Raw genomic sequence first — 18,601 nt, 5'->3', positions numbered from 1 at the left:
CTCATTAAAAACGCGGCATAAATGACTCGGGGATTATATGCAAAAATAATTGCTTCTTGATGAAGAAGGAAAGATTGAGGAACAGTGCCCGGTGTTGTGCTTACGGAGCGGGGGGGGGTCGAGAGGGTCGAGTGGCCACGAGTTGACCGCGCGCGGCGGGCGGTGCAGTGTGGGCTTGGCCCGACCCTGGGCCCCGCGCGGCTTCCCACTATCAGCGGCCCTTTCCCGGCGCACGCGACGAGCAACGAACGGCAAGAAGAAGAGCGCCATCGATCCGGTGACACGAACTTTTGACAGAGGCGTTCAGTACCCGCTCGCCCGAGACGAGCGACAGACCCAGACACGATGGTTATTTTTGTGTCACCCCCCTTTTTTAATAGGATGCCCCAAATGAGTGATGGTCCGGCGCAGCGGAACGACAGGCGCCGGGCTGACGTGCGCCTCAATGTGCCGTCCGGACGCCAGCCTCTCGCTCTCCGTGTCTCTCTCTCCGTCTCGCTCTCCGTGGCTCTCTCCGTGTCTCTCGCTTTCCGTGTCTCTCTCCGTACCTCTCTCTCCGTGTCTCTCTCTCTCCGTGTCTCTCTCTCCGTGTCTCTCTCTCCGTGTCTCTCTCTCTCCGTGTCTCTCTCTCTCCGTGTCTCTCTCCGTCTCTCTCCGTGTCTCTCTCTCCGTGTCTCTCGCTCTCCGTGTCTCTCGCTCTCCGTGTCTCTCTCCGTGTCTCTGTCCGTGTCTCTTGCTCTCCGTGTCTCTCTCCGTGTCTCTCTCTCCGTGTCTCGCTCTCCGTGTCTCTCTCCGTGTCTCGCTCTCCGTCTCGCTCTCCGTGTCTCTCTCTCCGTTTCTCGCTCTCCGTGTCCCTCTCCGTGTCTCTCTCTCTCCGTGTCTCTCTCCGTGTCTCTCGCTCTCCGTGTCTCTCTCCGGACACGCCGACGCCGCCGCTAATGACGGCGGCGTCTCGAGCGGGCGGCTGCCTCTTGGCGCCCGGCAGTGTCGGATTGAGGGCAGAACGATTAATCGATTTGAAATCGAAATCGCAACTTGAAACAATGCGATTAGCAAATCGCAAAGTCTGCGATTTTTTGCGATTTGAAAAGTCCTCTTGTTGGAATTGTTTTATTATTTGTATTATTATAACTTTATTTAACTTACATTTTCTATGTTTGATTGTTCTATTTCAATTTAAACATTTTAATAAATACATGTTGGAAGCAATTCATATATTTTAAGTTCTCATCCTTGCATTAGAATATATAGAGCAGTTCATGATGGTATCATGTGGCAATGCTCCATCACATGTTTTAAATATATTACACAGTGAATATTGAACTTGACTTATAAAAATTGTATCGCAAATCAAATCGCAATGTCAGAAAAATCTCAATTAGATATTTCCCCAAATCGTTCAGCTCTCCTCGTATTGCCGTCACAGGCGCCATACTCTGCCAAGCAGCGCGCGTTCACTGGCGCCGGCCCAGTAGGAGGCAGAGGGCTTGGTCCAGTAGGAGCAGAGGGCTTGGTCCAGTAGGAGCAGGGGGCTTGGCCCAGTAGGATGCAGAGGGCTTGGTCCAGTACGAGCAGGGGGCTTGGTCCAGTAGAAGGCAGAGGGCTTGGTCCAGTAGGAGCAGGGGGCTTGGCCCAGTAGGAGGCAGAGGGCTTGGTCTAGTAGGAGGCAGAGGGCTTGGTCCAGTAGGAGGCAGAGGGCTTGGCCCAGTAGGAGCAGGGGGCTTGGCCCAGTAGGAGGCAGAGGGCTTGGCCCAGTAGGAGGCAGAGGGCTTGGCCCAGTAGGAGGCAGAGGGCTTGGCCCAGTAGGAGGCAGAGGGCTTGGCCCAGTAGGAGGCAGAGGGCTTGGCCCAGTAGGAGGCAGAGGGCCTGGCCCAGTAGGAGGCAGAGGGCTTGGCCCAGTAGGAGGCAGAGGGCTTCGCTCTGCTCGCCGGGCCGGGCCCAGCCCCCCGTACTCCACCGTGGGGGGCCGACACACGGGCGGGTCCCCCTTCACGCAGTCTTCCAGCAGGTCCTCCTTGAAGTGGGTTATTATTTAAAGATATACCGTCCTGTGTGTGTATATATATCTCTCCAGCGCCGTCTGACACAGCTGAATAAGTCAGGCGCTGTCCAGATTTGACAGCGCCGTGCAGAGAGCAAACAAATCGGCGATTCCCTGCCCAAATGAGCGTGGAGGCGGTGCTCAGCTGCCGCTGTTTACAGCCCCGAGCCAGCGGGGGAAACTTCGCGTGCCTTGGAGCTGAGTATCAATTGGACCACCGCCGTTGTTGACTTTCCCCACGGTCGGCGCTCGTGCCTGGACCCCAGCGAGATGATGCTCCAAGTCATCCCGCAACGAGGATTTGAACTCGCGAACCTTCCGATCCGCAAGACGCTCGCCCCGCCCCCCCGCCGAGAGGCGGCGTAATACCGAGGAGGAGCAGAAGTGATTGCGACGCGCGGTGTTTGTTTTGGCGATGCTTCTCGGCTTCATCAAACTGGGGTGTGCGCGATAATAATCAGGAGGGGGAACGAATTTGCAGGAAAGGGAAATTTCCTTCCTGTCCATCACGGCCGCAGACTGCGCGCGTGAATAGCGGCGTGTGTGTGGATCACGCGCTGCGCATCAAACTCGGCCACCCGAGTTCGATTCCCGCTCACGACCAACACCAGTGAGGATTCTCTGTGTAGTGAGTTCGACTGAGTCGCAGACGAAGACTTGGAGGCAACACATTTATTTAACTCCAGCACACGGGGTAACTGCCCCCTAACAGAATAACAACCTGTGGTGGTGACCACCAGGCTACCTACACTAGTTACTACACTAGTTACAACACTAGTTACCACCACCAGGCTAGCTACACTAGTTACTAGTGTAGCTAGCCTGGTGGTAAGGTAAAAGGTAAAAACAACAAGCCTACCTTTACCTTACCTTTTACCCTTACCTCATACAAATTACCCGATTACAGGGTAATTACTGGGGTACTACACATGAACAAGGTTTATAACAGGTAAATGCTAGGTAGAGTGCTTTATTCATCTATAGAATACTCTCGATTATTCCAATTTTACACGCTTTCTTTAAACTCACTGTTGTATCTTCAAATCTTGTAACTAAATTTTAACCCACTTCCAAATGTGGTATCGACTGCAAACTTGGTGTACTTATGTCATACTTATGCCAATATTATATTCTACCATTAAAAAGAAAATAAAAAATATTTTTAAACATTTTTTTTTATGTTTCGGCTTGAGGCTAATTGTCCACTGTCAACTGACGTTGGCTGTAATTGCCCACGGTCCCTTACGTTGTGGCAAGCTTCGGGGCCACTTCCTGGAATCGTGGAGTTCTGTCATTACTAGTGCGGTACATTTCATTAAAGCGTGTTGAAAAAACGTTTTTTAAAAAATATTACTTATTAAATGGAGGCCACGGACTGCGCCACGGAGCTTTTAGCGGTAAACAAGGCACCGTATTTACCGGGAAATACTTCACGCTACCTTTACCCTACCGGGTAATTCTTACAAGCTACCTTTACCCTACCCTTTACCTTTCCCCTTGGCATGTCGACACCTTAACCTTTACCCTTTTACCCGGTGAAAAAGGTAAATTACCTTATCTTGCCGAGGCCTAGTGACCACCAGGCTAGCTACACTAGTTACCACGTGACTGGTGTAGTTAGCCTGGTGGTGACCACCAGGCTAACTACAGGCTGGAGTCGTTTCACAGTGGGGTGATGTTGCTGCTGTGTGTGCGTGTGATCCCAGTCGAGTCATTTGCGGTGTAATCATTAACATTTGGACCGTGACGACGGCAGACAACGGCCTGCCCTTTTCGAACGTCACGGAGATCTTTGACGTCCACTCTCAAGCAGACGGCGCGTAGTAGTAGTATTTTTTACGGCTTTAATACAACCGCAGTGATAACCAGGGCATCCCACGGGGTTCGAACCGCGAATCACCGCGACACCGACGTCGCCGTCTGGGTGATGCCCCCACAGGAGGCATGCAGCCTTCGTCAGCTGGGGCCCACGTGGTCCCAAACGAAGGCTCGCCGCGTCCGCGGACAGCTGCTCACCGCGACTGATCTCCCGTGAAGCAGCTCCTGCTGCTGCTGTTTTGTAGATTTATTTTTGCTCAGAATCCTCACCGGGCCCGCGGACAGACGTCCGACACGGACCCCCTGGGCCCTCCAAGCACGGCAGTGCCATGACAAACCTGGGCAGTGTTCTTCCTGGGCAGTGTTCTTCATCTGTGAAGGATCCCACTTCTGGACGGAGGCGATGTCAGCAGCACGCTTGAGGTGCCTGATGACGAGAAGGGCGAATGGCTCCGTGTCTCAGTGCGTCTTTATTTTCTCTCTCCGTGTCTATCTTTCTCCACGTCCGATAGCGAATGGGGGTTTACACGCCCGGGCTGCGACGTGGCCAGGTAGATGGCGGTACAGCGACGGATTCTGGAATCTATCTGTGCGGAGCTTTGGGTGCAGTGTCCTCGTTCGGGGTGGGGGTTTTCTCCGGGTTCTTCTGTTTCCACTCACACGAGGCCAAACTCTCATTCACGGCTATGAATGAGATGCAACGCGACCCTCCCTTAACATCATCTTGAGACTCGGCGAGGCCCTTTTTTATTTAAAAAAAGGTCACTTATCATCTGTATCTCGGGCGCAGGGGAATTCCACGGCCGTGTTTGTCTCGAATTGCATGCGGCCGACCTCCCGTGCAGGGAGTCGAACCGAAAAAAGAGGGTCGAGTCTCGAGCCGGGCTGGGAAGGCATTCGCATTTGCCCTTTAAAGGCCCCTAGGGTTGACTCCCAAGACGCCGGGGTCTTGTCAGTGTGGGTTTAGGGGTGGCGAATTCCCCCACAGGATCAGGATAACAAGCCCACGGGGGGAGTGGGGGAGGATCACCGTGCTTTACAAACCTTGCCGCCAGGAGACTGCAATGAGGAGGAGGAGGTTTGACTGTCAGGCGGGAGGGGTCCGGCGGCCGCACGGAATGAGCTCCGTAAGGGCGGCTGCTGCGAGGCTCTTAACAAGAGGTCCGTCCGCGTGTTAAGAGATTTATATCCAATTTGTGCGGAGCCACGCGGGGGAGGGGGGGGGTGCCACCCGCCCCACACTTCTCCGGTGACCCTGGTGGGGGAGGGGAAGGTCAGGGGGCGTGCCGCTCTCTGCAAGGAGTCGCTGCATGGGATCCCTGCAGGTGGAAGTGACGATGCTGGCTTCAAGGGTTGCTGGATCACCGCACCAATGTTGTGAAACTCCCTTGCCGTGGGAGTCGAGGAGGTGCCGTACCCTGGCCCGCCAGGAGAAGGCAGCACAGCAAATGGGCTAATCGCCATCTGTCTCCATCTGTACTGGGATAGAGGGTTGTCCCCTCGCGCAATGCCTGGGTTTTCTCCGGCCAAGGCTAACAGCGGTGAGTGATGTCAGTACCGGTCCTGGGCCTCCCCTATGTCGACTCAGCCGTAAACGAGTACCCGGTGCGGTGTGTAACCACCATCGGCGCTTCTAGGGAGACAGCTGGCCACATTGGCCCACATCGCGCGAGAACGTTCAGTTTCAGTTTATTTTGGTATAGCCCTGTGAGCCATTCGGCTCTTGAATCGGGTGCAACCACAACAAACAAAAAAACACGAACAAGAAAAACATCTTAAAGTGACTATGTGACTGTGCAAACAGAAAATCCATGGAAAAAACAGCAAAATATTCCAGAAAAAAGCACCGGACACCGACGCTGTGTGCAAAAAATCCCAGTGGGATGCAAGTCAAACAACAACCACAAGAAAACTTAGAATAAGGCCATCAGTCTAACTCCGTACTACAACAAAACAAACATGTCCAAACCAAAAAACTTTTCCAAATCACCAAAAAATAAAGCCATAATTGCAACGTAACAGTGATCACAAGGACTGTGACCGAATTTTTACAATAAACTACATAAATAACATGTAACACCAAATCCTAGAGCCGGCCTTAATAGGCGCTCGGCCTTAATAGGCGCTCGCTAACAACACTTGTCCCAACAGCCCGAAACGTTTCCACGGTGGGGGATCTTTGTCTCTGTGTGTGTCACTCCAGGGAACGCACCATTGGGTGTGGGCGTGACGTCATCGCCAGCGGCTTAGGAAACAAGAGTGTTCGGGTGAGGGCTCTTCGCCGAGTGAAACGTTCACAGAGCCTGGGGCGTTTTGTGAATGTTCAGCTGGCGGCCTTTGAGCCGAGCGGCTGCTTTACTTCGGATGCGCTTCTGCGGCCGTCTGGAACGCTCTTCCTCTCGGTATTAGGAAACCACTGGAGCTGTACACTTTTACATCATCTCGATCGACAAATTCGCTTCTCTAGAACTGCGTGTTTGTGTTTAGTTTGTTGTCCTTATATCCCGCACCTCCGATTAGCGCGGTTGGCTACGTACTGTGCGAAATAAGTTCAACATACATACACATATACATACATACAGACATATATCAATACATTACTGTACGAGGCACCGTCGGAGACGAGATGGAGCGGGGCCTCGTGCGCGGGGAGCCGGGGACAGTGGCCATGGGAGGGAGACACCTGGGCCAGAGGGAGCACTCCCACACAGGTGAGATGCGTGGAGGAGCCGTGGCCGGGTTGGCTGAGTTCGGTGAAGGAGTCGAACGGGTGACGAATGAACCGAGGAAGGGATTGACATTGACCGTCATTGAGCGAGTGCGGTGAGAGTGGTGCGGGTTGGCCCGCGTTGGAGAAGTTAACGCGGATGAGGAGCACGCTCTTAGTCGGGGTTTTATTTACACAATCAGGTTTGGAAGTCGCTTGCCCGTGACGTCACTGGTGCGCTCAATAAAAGTAAACGCGTTTGTCTTGCTCTGGTGTGGCCATACACGGCCAGAGCGTTCGGCCGCATCTCGGAATTCACAATTGATGTTTGCGTACTGCTGTGGCCACGTGTGTGTCGTGAAAACCCTCCACCACACGATAGCGTCGACTACGAAAACCCACGTGCTTAGTTGACTGAAGTTGCGAGTTCACATCTCGGGGGTGGGGCTACACAGCCCATCGTCATCATCGTGCAGGGTCGATAAAGTCGGTACACCGTCATGTACCACGTTCGTGAGAAGGCAAGAGTTACATTACCACGAACATCCTGGCACACGTCGTGGAACTATGGAATTTCCACCGCTGGCTCAGCGCCGCCGAGACAGGAAAGAGGTGGGCGTTGCCGAGACACTTTGCTCGCAGGCTGCCGCAGATCTCTTCTGCTGGGGGGTTCCGCGCGTGTCTATCTGCTGGGGGATTCTGCGCGTGTCTATCTGCTGGGGGGTTCCGCGCGTGTCTATCTGCTGGGGGGTTCCGTGCGTGTCTATCTTCTGCGGACCGGGGCGCCTCCACGTGACTTGGGGCATGGCAAGGAGAGCGCCAAAAGCGAACATTCGTCAAGTCAGTTAATACTCTTATGTTGCCTTGACTATTCAGTTCCATGCGAGCAGCTGTTATTGTGTTAATTGGCCGGAGTTTAGGGGGGGGGGGCTGGTGGGGGGCAGTTTGTGGCAGGAGGAATCCACAGGTGACGAGTCCCGCCCCCCACGTGCTTAGCGACGCTTGCTGCGAGGTGCGAGAGGAGAGGACACGAATCGATGCGCGGCCACGTGGCCCGACCAGACCACGCGCACAGATGCCACAATTTGTCAACACGGGGATCGATCTGCAGAGCAGGACAATTCTGATGAAGCCTCGAGGTGAGGGTCAAGGTTGGGGTTAGGGCTGCGATTAGCGCCGCGGTTGGGATTCATGTTCTCGCTCCTCGGTTCGTTCGCGAGGCATCGCGGTGGTAACACTCGCGCCTCGCTGCGCTCGAAGATCATCACCTGGGTTCGATTCCCGACTCGGGTGCCTCTCTGCGTGGTGTCTGTTCTCTCTCTCCCTGTTCTGCGTGGGTTTCCATCGGGTTCTACGTTTTCTTCCCACAGCTAAAACAACAACAACACAATGTCACCGGTATCGGTGAAACGTTCTGAATGCTGAAAAATGACGATGCAAAAATAACTCAAACGGGATCACACGCAGCAGCGACTGCGGAAACTTGGCAGGACCCTCCTGATAACAAGAGTTGAGACTCGGTGAGGCTTTGCTGGACGGACAGATGCGGGCTCGTGTCGTTCACGCGTTCAGCCTTCATTTGGAAAGCGTGAAGGTTCGCCCTCGTTCGAACATCACTCTGCGCCTCCACGCAACAGCTCCTCCGACATTTCACCCCATTCTGCCAATCCCCCCTCCCCCCACCAGCTCCGCCAATTACCTCTTAATGGCATGCGCGTGCATTTATGCGATTATCAATTACAGGCACGCGCATTCCCGCCCCGAGATTTACGCACAAACGCCGCTGATGGTGCAGGAATCGTAATGCGCGCTAATTGCAGAGCGTGACACCGCCGCGTTACGCATCGCAGGCAGCAGCCACTTTACAGGTCAGCAGGTGCGCGCGCGTGCGTGAGTGTGAGTGTGCGCGCGCGTGTGTGTGTGTGAGTGTGCGCGTGTGTGTGTGTGAGTGTGCGCGCGTGTGTGTGTGTGAGTGTGCGCGCGTGTGTGTGAGTGTGTGAGTGTGCGTGTGAGTGCACACGCGCGCGTGCTGCCACACACTTGAGATAATTACTCATGATTCAGTAATTGGCGTACAGGGTGGGTAGGCAAGACGTACCGACATCGGTTGAAATGTCGTCAAGTGGTAGAGGCTGACATGGACTCCTCGTCCACCCCGTACAAGAGTATGAGGTCCATCCCGGCTTGGAGGGGAGTTGGGAGGGTTCATCCAACAGTGGATTGATCATGGCTGATTATATGTTGATGTTTTGCCCTATCCTGGAACACCCTGCCCAGATTAAATAAAGAATAAAGCACCGGGTGAGATGTATACACAGGGGCTGGATGGGTTGGTGCATTACGAGGCGTGAGAGATGATCCATCCAACATTGGATGGATCATGGCCGGAGACGGTAATGATAGTGGGACAATGCGGTAGTAACTGAGGTTGTAAAACCAATTTTAAAACAATTGCCCCAGCCTTGAGCGGGTGGGTCGGGCAACTCCACCTGGAAAAAAATATCCTCCATCAGTGTCGGCTCGCATCAACCTCCAACCGCACTCACGTCACCTGCTGCAGTGCTGCATTAGTGAATAACTGTGCTCGATTACACCAACCTATGCCCTCGACCACAGCTCTTGTCATATAGCGGGTCACAGTTTCACAGGGATGTCTGCTGCTTGCCGCCACGAACGCTGCGCTTTACGGGCTCACGAGCAACGCCAGGGCTCGATTCTGCGCACGGCACACCACATCCAGTATACCCTTTGCTACGGCTGCGGCCACCGGGACACAACCACGAGTGAGAAATGTAAACAACAACAAAAACAGCCCTTAGCAGCGTCTGCATTGAGAGTGGCGCTCTCAGCCGGTGGATCCAATTTACCCAGAACTCAGCGCGCGTCGCTTGTGAGCGCCAGGCAGCACTTAGCGAAGGGTTCCGGCGCAGGCTGTTTGCAAACCGTCGTCTCGAAAAATATTTGTTTTATTTTTATTCACGGAAGCAATCATCTCGCGCCGCGACGAGAGCGAGCCAACGGAGCGCGCAGCAGCGCGGGGCTCGGAACGCGCCGTCGTCGGTGGGTCTCGTCGGCTGCGCGAGACGGTCGCTTGTGACGCAATCGCAGTGGCATCGCAGGAGCGCGCGGGGCGCGGTCACGCACGAGGTTGAGAGGGTTGCCGGCTTCGTCCAGTGTGGGCCAAGTGCTGTTGGCCAGCACCACGCCCGGCCACCTTCGGCTCCCCAGTGCCGATGTTTACACACCGTGCCGGGCACTCGGTTTGAAGGTTGAGTCGACCTAACGGAAGCCCAAGACCACTGGTGTTGTGGCTGGGAATGGGACTAGGGTTGCTGGTTATGTTGAACTTCTTTCGCACCGTACGTAGCCAACTGTGCTAATCGGAGGTGCCGGGTTGGGGGGGATTGCGAGACGAGTGGCTGCTGGCGCTGGGCTCAAGCAAACCGAGCAAAAGCTCAGCGCCCCAAGCAGCTCAGGGAACGAGGCGCTGAGCCCCGACAGCCAATAGAGACGCCGCAATTATCGCAGGGCTAAACAACAACAAAGGAATCGACTCGACTCCTGTATCGTATCGTACAAAGTTTTGCTGGCTGGCTGTGTGGCTGGCTGGTGCACATGTGACGTCACCGCGCAAAACCTGCGCGGTGACGTCACCCGCATCCCACTGACGTCACGCCACCCCCCCCCCCCGGCCATGTTGAACGCTCAGTGGGCATTGCCTGGTCGGATAAAAATATATATTTGTATATTTTTGTGTCAAGTAATTTGTTTACCTTTCCTCTACGTTGCACTCCTATCGTGTGTTTTTGTATTTGTTGTTCTGACCCCATGCCCCTACTGGACAGCTGTGGGGAAAAAGATGTTTGTTTTATTTGGTTCTTTCGGTAAAGTCACGTAGATAGAAGAAAAATAAAAAACACAACTTTTATTTTTATTCACTTTAGTTATATCCACTTTATTATCTACGGGACTTTAGCGAAACAACAAAGAATATTAATTCCTGCAGTCACTGGCTGAGCCAGTGGGGGGGGGGGGGTGGCACGTGGCCCCCCAATGATCCGATCGAAATCCCTCATTTCGATCGGATCATTGGGGTTTATTAGTAATACATCGGCATTTTGCGACCCCCACTGCCACTGTGTAGCATATTATTATGTGCCAGGGTCTCTACGAGATGATAGGACAATAGTCTGAGTCCATAATTGGCAATGTAACGGCAAAGCGGTTATAAGAGACTCATAATTGTGTGCAGTTGCGTATACAGTCCACGACTTCCCTGAAGGCATCAACACCTTCAGCGAGCGCGATGCCGATCACACAACGCGGTTCGAATTCGACCCTCGATCGATGGCTGCGCCATCGCCGCACACGCGTCGAATAAAAACGCAAGGGACAAGTCCTTACTAACAACAACTATCATTTTAATTGCTGGAGGGGTTGCCCCCCACCCCCCTACCTGAAAATCCTGGCTCCGCCATTGTCTGCAGTCACGAAAGTTTTAAGTCAAAATGTAAGATCTTTGTAGCTCATCGGATTCCTCATCCTCCTGCTGCAGCAGTCTAAGGACAAGATTGTGATTACGGCCTCACCGACAGCATCCCCCGGGCGAGCTGCAGCCACTCAGCAACCCCCTTCATCACGAGGCCCCACAGAGGCCAACGCGCAGCACGTGGCACGCGTCAGCAGACGCGCTCTGTGCACGACTCGGACGCACGACCGGCGACTGTGAAAGGCCCCCGGTCCTTGGAGGGCGCCGCCAATTGAGAAGCAACGCGGTGCGCCTGCCCCCTGCTCACTCCCGCTCCTGACAGCCACGTGGCTGGGCCATCCCCAGAGCTTCGTTAGTAGTGCCCGCTCACCCACCCCCGCACCCACCCCCTCACCCAGCCCCTCACCCAGCCACGCACACACCCACTCACTCACCCCTTCACCCGTCCGCCTATTCTCTACCCGCCCGCTCACCCACCCGATCACCCGCCTGTCCCCCAACTCCCCGCACTGCAGGGTACTGTGCCAGCGAATTGCCGTACCTATGCGGAGCGAGCTGCACAACCCGTGCCAGTGGTGAGAGTGGCACGAGTAGGGCACGGGTGGGGGTAATTCGTGCCGCCTCTCCCCGGGGGAAAGCTCCGTGGCGCTGAGCCCTGATAACTCAACCGTGGCAGCGGGTAACGGAGACAAAGTAAAAGCGCAGCCCTGCAACTGCCTGCTGGCGCCACTGCTGGCGGATGGGGCCTCCACTAGGAAGCCCTTCTCGCGGGTTACTTGGCTTACTCTTCTACGCTGGCTCGATGTCTTGGATAATATGCGAGTTCTCACACTTTACCTCGCCACACGTGACCCGCAGCTCGACGAACTGCGGTGTCCCAGGACGACCGCTGGGTGGACAGGGGTGGAGGGGATTTAAGAAACGTGCCCCATTGGTTCAACTGCAAGTTCAGTGCGCCCCTGGGGTGTGTGCGTGGGGAGTGTGGTCGGGGAGCGGTACAGCCTTCACAGCTTGTTAAGGCTATAAGGGGGGTCTTTGTGTGTTTGGGAGGGCAGGTGGAATTCCTCCCTCTGCCGTTAACCATCTCCTACGGCCAACGAGACTCTGGATGGGGCAGCTGTGGGTGCAGCCCCCCACCCCCCACTGCCCCCCACGGGCCCCCTCTCCATCACCACTGCGCACGGAATGTGCAGCGTGAGAGTGTGCGGCAGTAGCTACTGCAGCAGTAGCAGCAGCAAAGCACTTGTGTTGATCCGCTGCTGGATGAAGGCCTCCCCTCCCCCCCGAGGCGTCGCGACGTCTCGCACGGTTCCTGGCGGTGCCGCATTCCCTGCCAGCAGCGGCGCGCGTGCCGACCTCGGCGCTAGCTCCGTCTCCCCGCTGGACGACCTCTCGGGCCACTTTTCCTCCGCCTTGGCTTTTGCCGCTCGGCGAGTCGTCCGTGGGCCGCCACCCCGCGATGCACCCCCCCCCCCACCTCCCCCCCCACCGCCCCTCGAGCGACAAGGCGACCGTCTGCGCTTCGCTCTCCTCGCTCGCTGTATGGTGAACAAAAACATTTTTAAATCCACACGCAGAACGTTGCACAAAACGGGCTTTGATTCGTCGTGATGAATGTGCGCCGGCACAAACATTGACCGCCCTGCCTTGCGTGCCGAGCCACGCGTATTGATCCGTAGCTGCGGGTGGGGGTTGTTTTTGTTCGCTCCCGTTTGGCCAAACCGCGAAGAAACACTGACACAGCAGCTTGCCAGTGCATGCTGTCTTCGAATTTGTTGTTTCAGCAACAGGGGGGCGGGGGGGGGTGTGGATGGATATTACAGCCGCCTCAGCGCGCGTAGCGAGAAAAACGCGCAAACAGAAGCCATCGGAATAGAGGCGGCGTGGGTCGCTTGGCTCCACGGCCTCCAGCGGGAGGGAGCGGCTCCGTGAGAACGACGACGATGCTCAGTCCGGTCAGCGCCACACCGCGGGCCTCGCATCCACAGCTCGCTCCAACCATCTCCACCGCTCCCGAGTCTCGCTCGGTGATCACCGGCGCCTCGCCGCGTCTCCCTCGAGGGGGCTGCCCGTGCGGAAATATTCTGGCGTGGAAAATAGAATCGTCTTGAGATGTTTTTCTCTTTCTCGGGTTCGACTTCAGGGTCAATGGGTTGCGTCCACGAGCTGCCCGCAGTGGCCGCCCACGCGTCCAGGGCTGCCCTCACTTCGTCTTAACCGCACGGTGTTCCACCACCACACTGCAGTTCACAACACACCAACCTACACACTCAACTCACTCGTACACTCGCCCACCCACTCACCCAGACAACTCAACCCACTCACTCATACACTCGCCCACCCACTCACCCACTCGCCCACTCACTCACTCACCAACTCACTCACCCACATGTCTATGCACCCACTCTACCACCTACTCACCAATCAGCCACCAACTCAAATGCCCACTCACTCACCCACTCACTCACTCACCCACTCATTCACCCACTCACTAACCGACTCACCCGATCACCCCCACTCATCCACCCTGCACACTGCAGGTCATCTCACGTCTCAGTCTGCGTCTGCCCTCGCACCGCTCCACTCTCGAATTCTCTCCGCCATCACCATCGCCCCCCCCGCCTCTCACAACAATAACCTCTCTCTAGTCAAGAAACCTATCGACTATTTTCTACTCCGGAACGTTGATGGTGCTGTTTGTTACTGGCCGCGTGACGTTTTGTGCATATTCGGAGCCTGCGAATCGGCGGCTGTGTTCAAGCAAATAAAAGCCGTAGAGCAACAGGGACTACATGCGCAGTGCGCGTCAATTGTGCTGCTGCTGCTGATCTCTCGCGCATGGCTCTTAAGTAATCTGCGCTCACCGTCCGCTGGGGGATTTGCGATGCAGAGGTTGAGAGGGGGAGGTCAGAGCCGGGAGAGAGAGCGAGAGAGCGAGCGAGGGCGAGGGAGGTGACAGTGGACCGACTGCTCCCTGCACGGCCGCTCAAAGTGACTCGTCCAGGATTCATGCTCTGCCCGACAGCTGTCCACGCCGCGCGCGTTCAAGAAGAGTCACGGCGACGGCGCTCGCCGCGGCCCCATTTACAATCCCGTCTCGAGCGGCCTGCACGGGAGCCCCACTCCTGAGGCCAGCGCTCGTGTAAGCCCATTGCGTGGGGGAGGGGGCTGGGTTAGGGGCCTTAAGCAGAAATTATTCTTGCATCCCCCCTCCCTCCTCTCTCCGCCCAAGTTCCCCCCCCCCTCCCCCCAGCTCCCTGAGTTTGTAATCTTCTGGCGGGGTGATTGAAGGGATACAGGCAAGCGATAGAGATGCAGAAGGATGAGAGAGAAATGTGGACACAAGATCGAGGTGCAGTGAGAAGAGAGGGAGGAGATAACATATTGTACTGAGATGTAGAGAGGTGAGAGAGAGAGATGTAGACAAGCGATAGAGCTGAAGGGAGATGGCAAGACAGCTGAGCGAGGAAACATCGATTCATTATTGCCTTGCCATCCTTATGAAGATATTAAATCGCGATTATAGTTGCTGCATTTTTATTTTGTGAATGAATCCGCGGCCCCTTGCGCCGCTTGGGCCTCTAAGATTTCGCTTTATTCTCAATTATGCCCTGCGCCACCTTCCACAAGTGGCTCTCCCAACAACCCGGGACCAAAAACCTCCTCCGTCTGGCTCGGGAAGAGACGGAACGCCGCCTCGCTCGCCGTTTAATTTGTCCAAATAGTTTGTGTTGCCGCGTCGAGAGTTTATCCCTAATGATTACAAGCGATGCACAACACGCGACCCAGATACGATCAATGCGGCTGATGAATCGCCGTGATTGAACATTCATAGAGCGGGGCTCGGCTCGTCGGAGCCACACGGGCCCGGGCACGATAAATAATCTCCTACAACAGCTCGCGAGCGGCGGCGGCGGCTGCAGCCCCGGCCGTACGTCATCCACGGGGAAGAGAGCAATTACCGCTGTTTATGGTAATGCGCCATCGCCGGCTGTCCGTCTGCATAGCGCGCTGCGGTCCGCAGAGAGGGCAGCGCGCGGGGCCCCATGCTGGGCCCCATGCTGGCCCCATGCTGGGCCCTGCTGGCCCATGAAATGGGATCTCATCAACACACCCCCCCCTGCCGCCGCCGTTCCCTACCGGTGTCTCAACATCAGACGAGCCACGTGGAGGCGTTGGTGCTCATCTCAAGTTTACAGCCCTGGGTGATGATGGGCTGAAGAGCTGAATCTGCAGCCCCACTATACCCAGAGTGCCCGCGCCGATGGAGAGAGCTGCGTGCTTTGAGGGGCAATGGCGCAATTCCCAAGCTTCGTGCGGGGTAGGGGACAGGCGGTGGTGCGGGGTAGGGGACAGGCGGTGGTGCGAGGTAGGGGACAGGCGGTGGTGCGAGGCAGGGGACAGGCGGTGGTGCGGGGTAGGGGACAGGCGGTGGTGCGAGGTAGGGGACAGGCGGTGGTGCGAGGCAGGGGACAGGCGGTGGTGCGGGGTAGGGGACAGGCGGTGGTGCGAGGTAGGGGACAGGCGGTGGTGCGAGGTAGGGGACAGGCGGGTGTCACGGGCTCCTCCGCGGGGCTCCACCATTAATGATGCGTGGGAGGCAGCGACTTCATTTCCTGCGCCGTGGGGAATTCCTCGTGCAAATCTTTCTTCAGCGACACTTGTGCTCCCTCTCTCTCTTTCCCTCCCTCTCTCCCTCCCTCTCTCCTTCTTTCTCTTCCTCCCTCTGTCCGCTTTTTGTTTTGCCAAGCCGCTCGCTTGGCCGTACGAGGCTGCCGTCGCTATCCGTGCTGGAGCCATGCGTACCCCAACTACGACCCGCGGGCCGGCGTGGGTCTGCAGTGGTCCTGCGAGTCACCCGGTCTGGCCTTGGCGCTCCTCCTCGGCGCGAGTGATGTGAGGTTGGCAGCGTGGCTCTCTGACTGTGGTTGCCACCTGTGTTGATTTTCCCCGAGATCGCCCCTCTGTTTGCGACCATCTGCTGTCCCGGAGTGTCCCGGAAGGTTACAAGTCCAATTGCCCCCTATCACTGACCCTACCGAACCTGGTGAACTCTAACCCCCCCTCCACTTGGGGGAGAATCGCCCAGAGGTTGCGGCTTCCGTCCTCGCGTTTCCCCTCTCTGTTGTGTTGGCGCTGCGGGTCCAATACAAAACATTCAAAAGTTGAGTTATTGACGATGATAGTGACAACACGAACAATTCACCGATCCAGACAATGAGTGGCGGACCGCCCGGGTGGCCCAGCGGTAGAGCGAGCGGCTCGCTGTCGGAAGGGTTTGAGTTTCATTCCTGGTTGGAGTTGAGGGAGGAGGGTTGACTCGGACCATCAAACATCGGGAGTCGATCAAATAAGTAACCACTCTGTGGTGAAGTCAATAGTTGTGGTGTCCTGTGGTTATACTCGCCCCCGCCATCTGAACGTGGAATGCCCAATCAATGACCTCGGGGGCTGTGAATGGTAGACGACACCCCACCGCCTTAACGCGCAGCTGCCGTCCCTCGAGGGATCTTCTCCTCCTCTGTGCCGGTGACTTTGGCCGCTCGCGTGCGGCTGCAGCTCCTCCCGTTCGGTCGCTCGTTTGTAGTCGCGCGAGTGTCCGGACCCACCACTTGACCCGGCCTCGCGATCGGGGTTCCTCACCGCGGGGCTGCCCTTTACGAGGGAGGCTCCCGCTTGCTCCCCCAACTGCCCTCTCGACGCACGAGCCTCTCGCCCGGGGTATGGCGGGGCCTTTAAACCCAAATGGTGCCACGGGCTCTCGCTCGGCGCTCTGCCCTTCTGTTTATTTGCACGCAATCCCAACCGTATTCGGGGCGGGGTGGGGAGAGAAAAACCACAGCAATAACAACAACCCTCGCCTGCCATGTAATGAATGGATGGCCTTGCGGGTGGAGTGGCCGAGCAAGAGAGAGGGGGAGAGAGCAGCGATGCGGGGCGGGGGGGGGCTCATTCCCCCAGGGCGTGGGGTGGGGGAAGGGGGGAGCGGTGGTGGTGGGGGCTGGGAAGCTCCGTAATCTCTTAAGCATCGAGAAGGCACGCGCGCGCCCTGATTGGCCTCCGTTGGCTCCTCTTATCTCGCGCCGCGGTGAAGGATAAACATTAATTCGTCTCCTCGCTCGGCCGCGTGTGCCGTGAGCGGCGGGCTGCGGCGCGATTCTGTTCGAGAGAGAAAATGTTTTTTTTATTAAAGTTGTAAGGTGGGGAGGGGGTGCCCCCGTTTCCGTGCCCGCGGCGCCGCTGTGAATTTCGTCGCCGTTTTCCAGCCTCGTTTCGTTCGAGGCTCAGCCGGGCAGGCCGTGGCGGGGAGGTGGGTGGCGGATTTTGGGGAAGCGATCGGAGTGGAGAGCTGGGAGGCAATCCGCGGTGGCTAGGAGATGTTAACGACCTCGCTTGGAATGCAGGAGCGCGTGGGTTCGATCCCGACCCTGACGCCTGCTGCTGCTGTATATTTGGAGTTTGCGTGTCTCTCTCCCCGTGGTCACGTGTATTTCTCTCCCCGTGGTCACGTGTATTTCTCTCCGGGTCCACATTTATAAACACGCGCTTAGAGTATTTGGCTGCTATAAATTTCCACACGATAAGCCACTATGTTGAGCTAACATTTGTTATAGCCAGGACGCGTCTGAAAAATAACTCTACAGCTCAGTGGGCCTTAACTGATCAAATAAAAATATATAGTTTCGTTGTTGTTTGTTTTAATCAATTGAGAGCTGGGGGGTGTGATCGGTAGAGAGATGGATCGCTGGGAGGCAATCCAACATGAGATGCGGGATGCTGGAAGATTCCAGAAAACTGAATAGCCCCCACGCATGCACGCATGTTAGACTTCTTTCGCACCGTACGTAGCCAACCGTGCTAATCGGAGGTGCGAATTGGATAGCTAACATAGAGTGCATAGGAAAGTAGGCCACTTGAATAGATGTCAATGGGATTGAATAGACGTCACGTGAACGGTATCTATGCGTGGACTAAAGCAGCCTTGCTGCGCCTATCATCGTCTCCGCGATGATGATATGGAGATCAACAAGATGTCCGACGTTTCTCCCCGCAGCCTCACGCCGATACGACATCTGGTCCGCACTCGGTGACCGGAATGGCACCGCTGCATTTTATTCACGACGATTGCGAGAAATATTTCTGCCTCAGGGTCATCAGAAGAGACACGAGGACCGAACCGGAGCTCCGTGCCAGCGGCTCGCAGCCGCTTGAGATGGGCGACACCCAGGGGGCCTGGGTCGACTCGGCCTCAAATGAGTACCCGGTGTGGTCTGTTAACGTTTGCACTGGGGAGACAAAGGCGGCAACCGGGCGTGGTGCTGGCCACCCACCCCTATTGTGTGCCGTGCCGGCCTTCATAGGTGTTACTCGCGAACAGCACTTGCCCCAACAGTCTCTTCAGGCTATACGGGGGATCTTTACCTTGCTGCGGTGAGCGGCACTGCCCTACGAACCCAGCGACCCAAGTTCGGTTATCGCTCACGGCCAGCAACACCAGTGGCGATTTATCTGTACCAGTAATGGGCCTTCCCTAGGTCGACTCGGC

The sequence above is a fragment of the Petromyzon marinus genome, chromosome 19 (assembly GCF_048934315.1).
Source record: "Petromyzon marinus isolate PM22_M1 ecotype Great Lakes invasive population chromosome 19, UKy_Petmar_22M1.pri1.0, whole genome shotgun sequence".
Classification (NCBI taxonomy): Eukaryota; Metazoa; Chordata; class Hyperoartia; order Petromyzontiformes; family Petromyzontidae; genus Petromyzon; species Petromyzon marinus.
Note: the sequence above shows the minus strand (reverse complement) of the source record.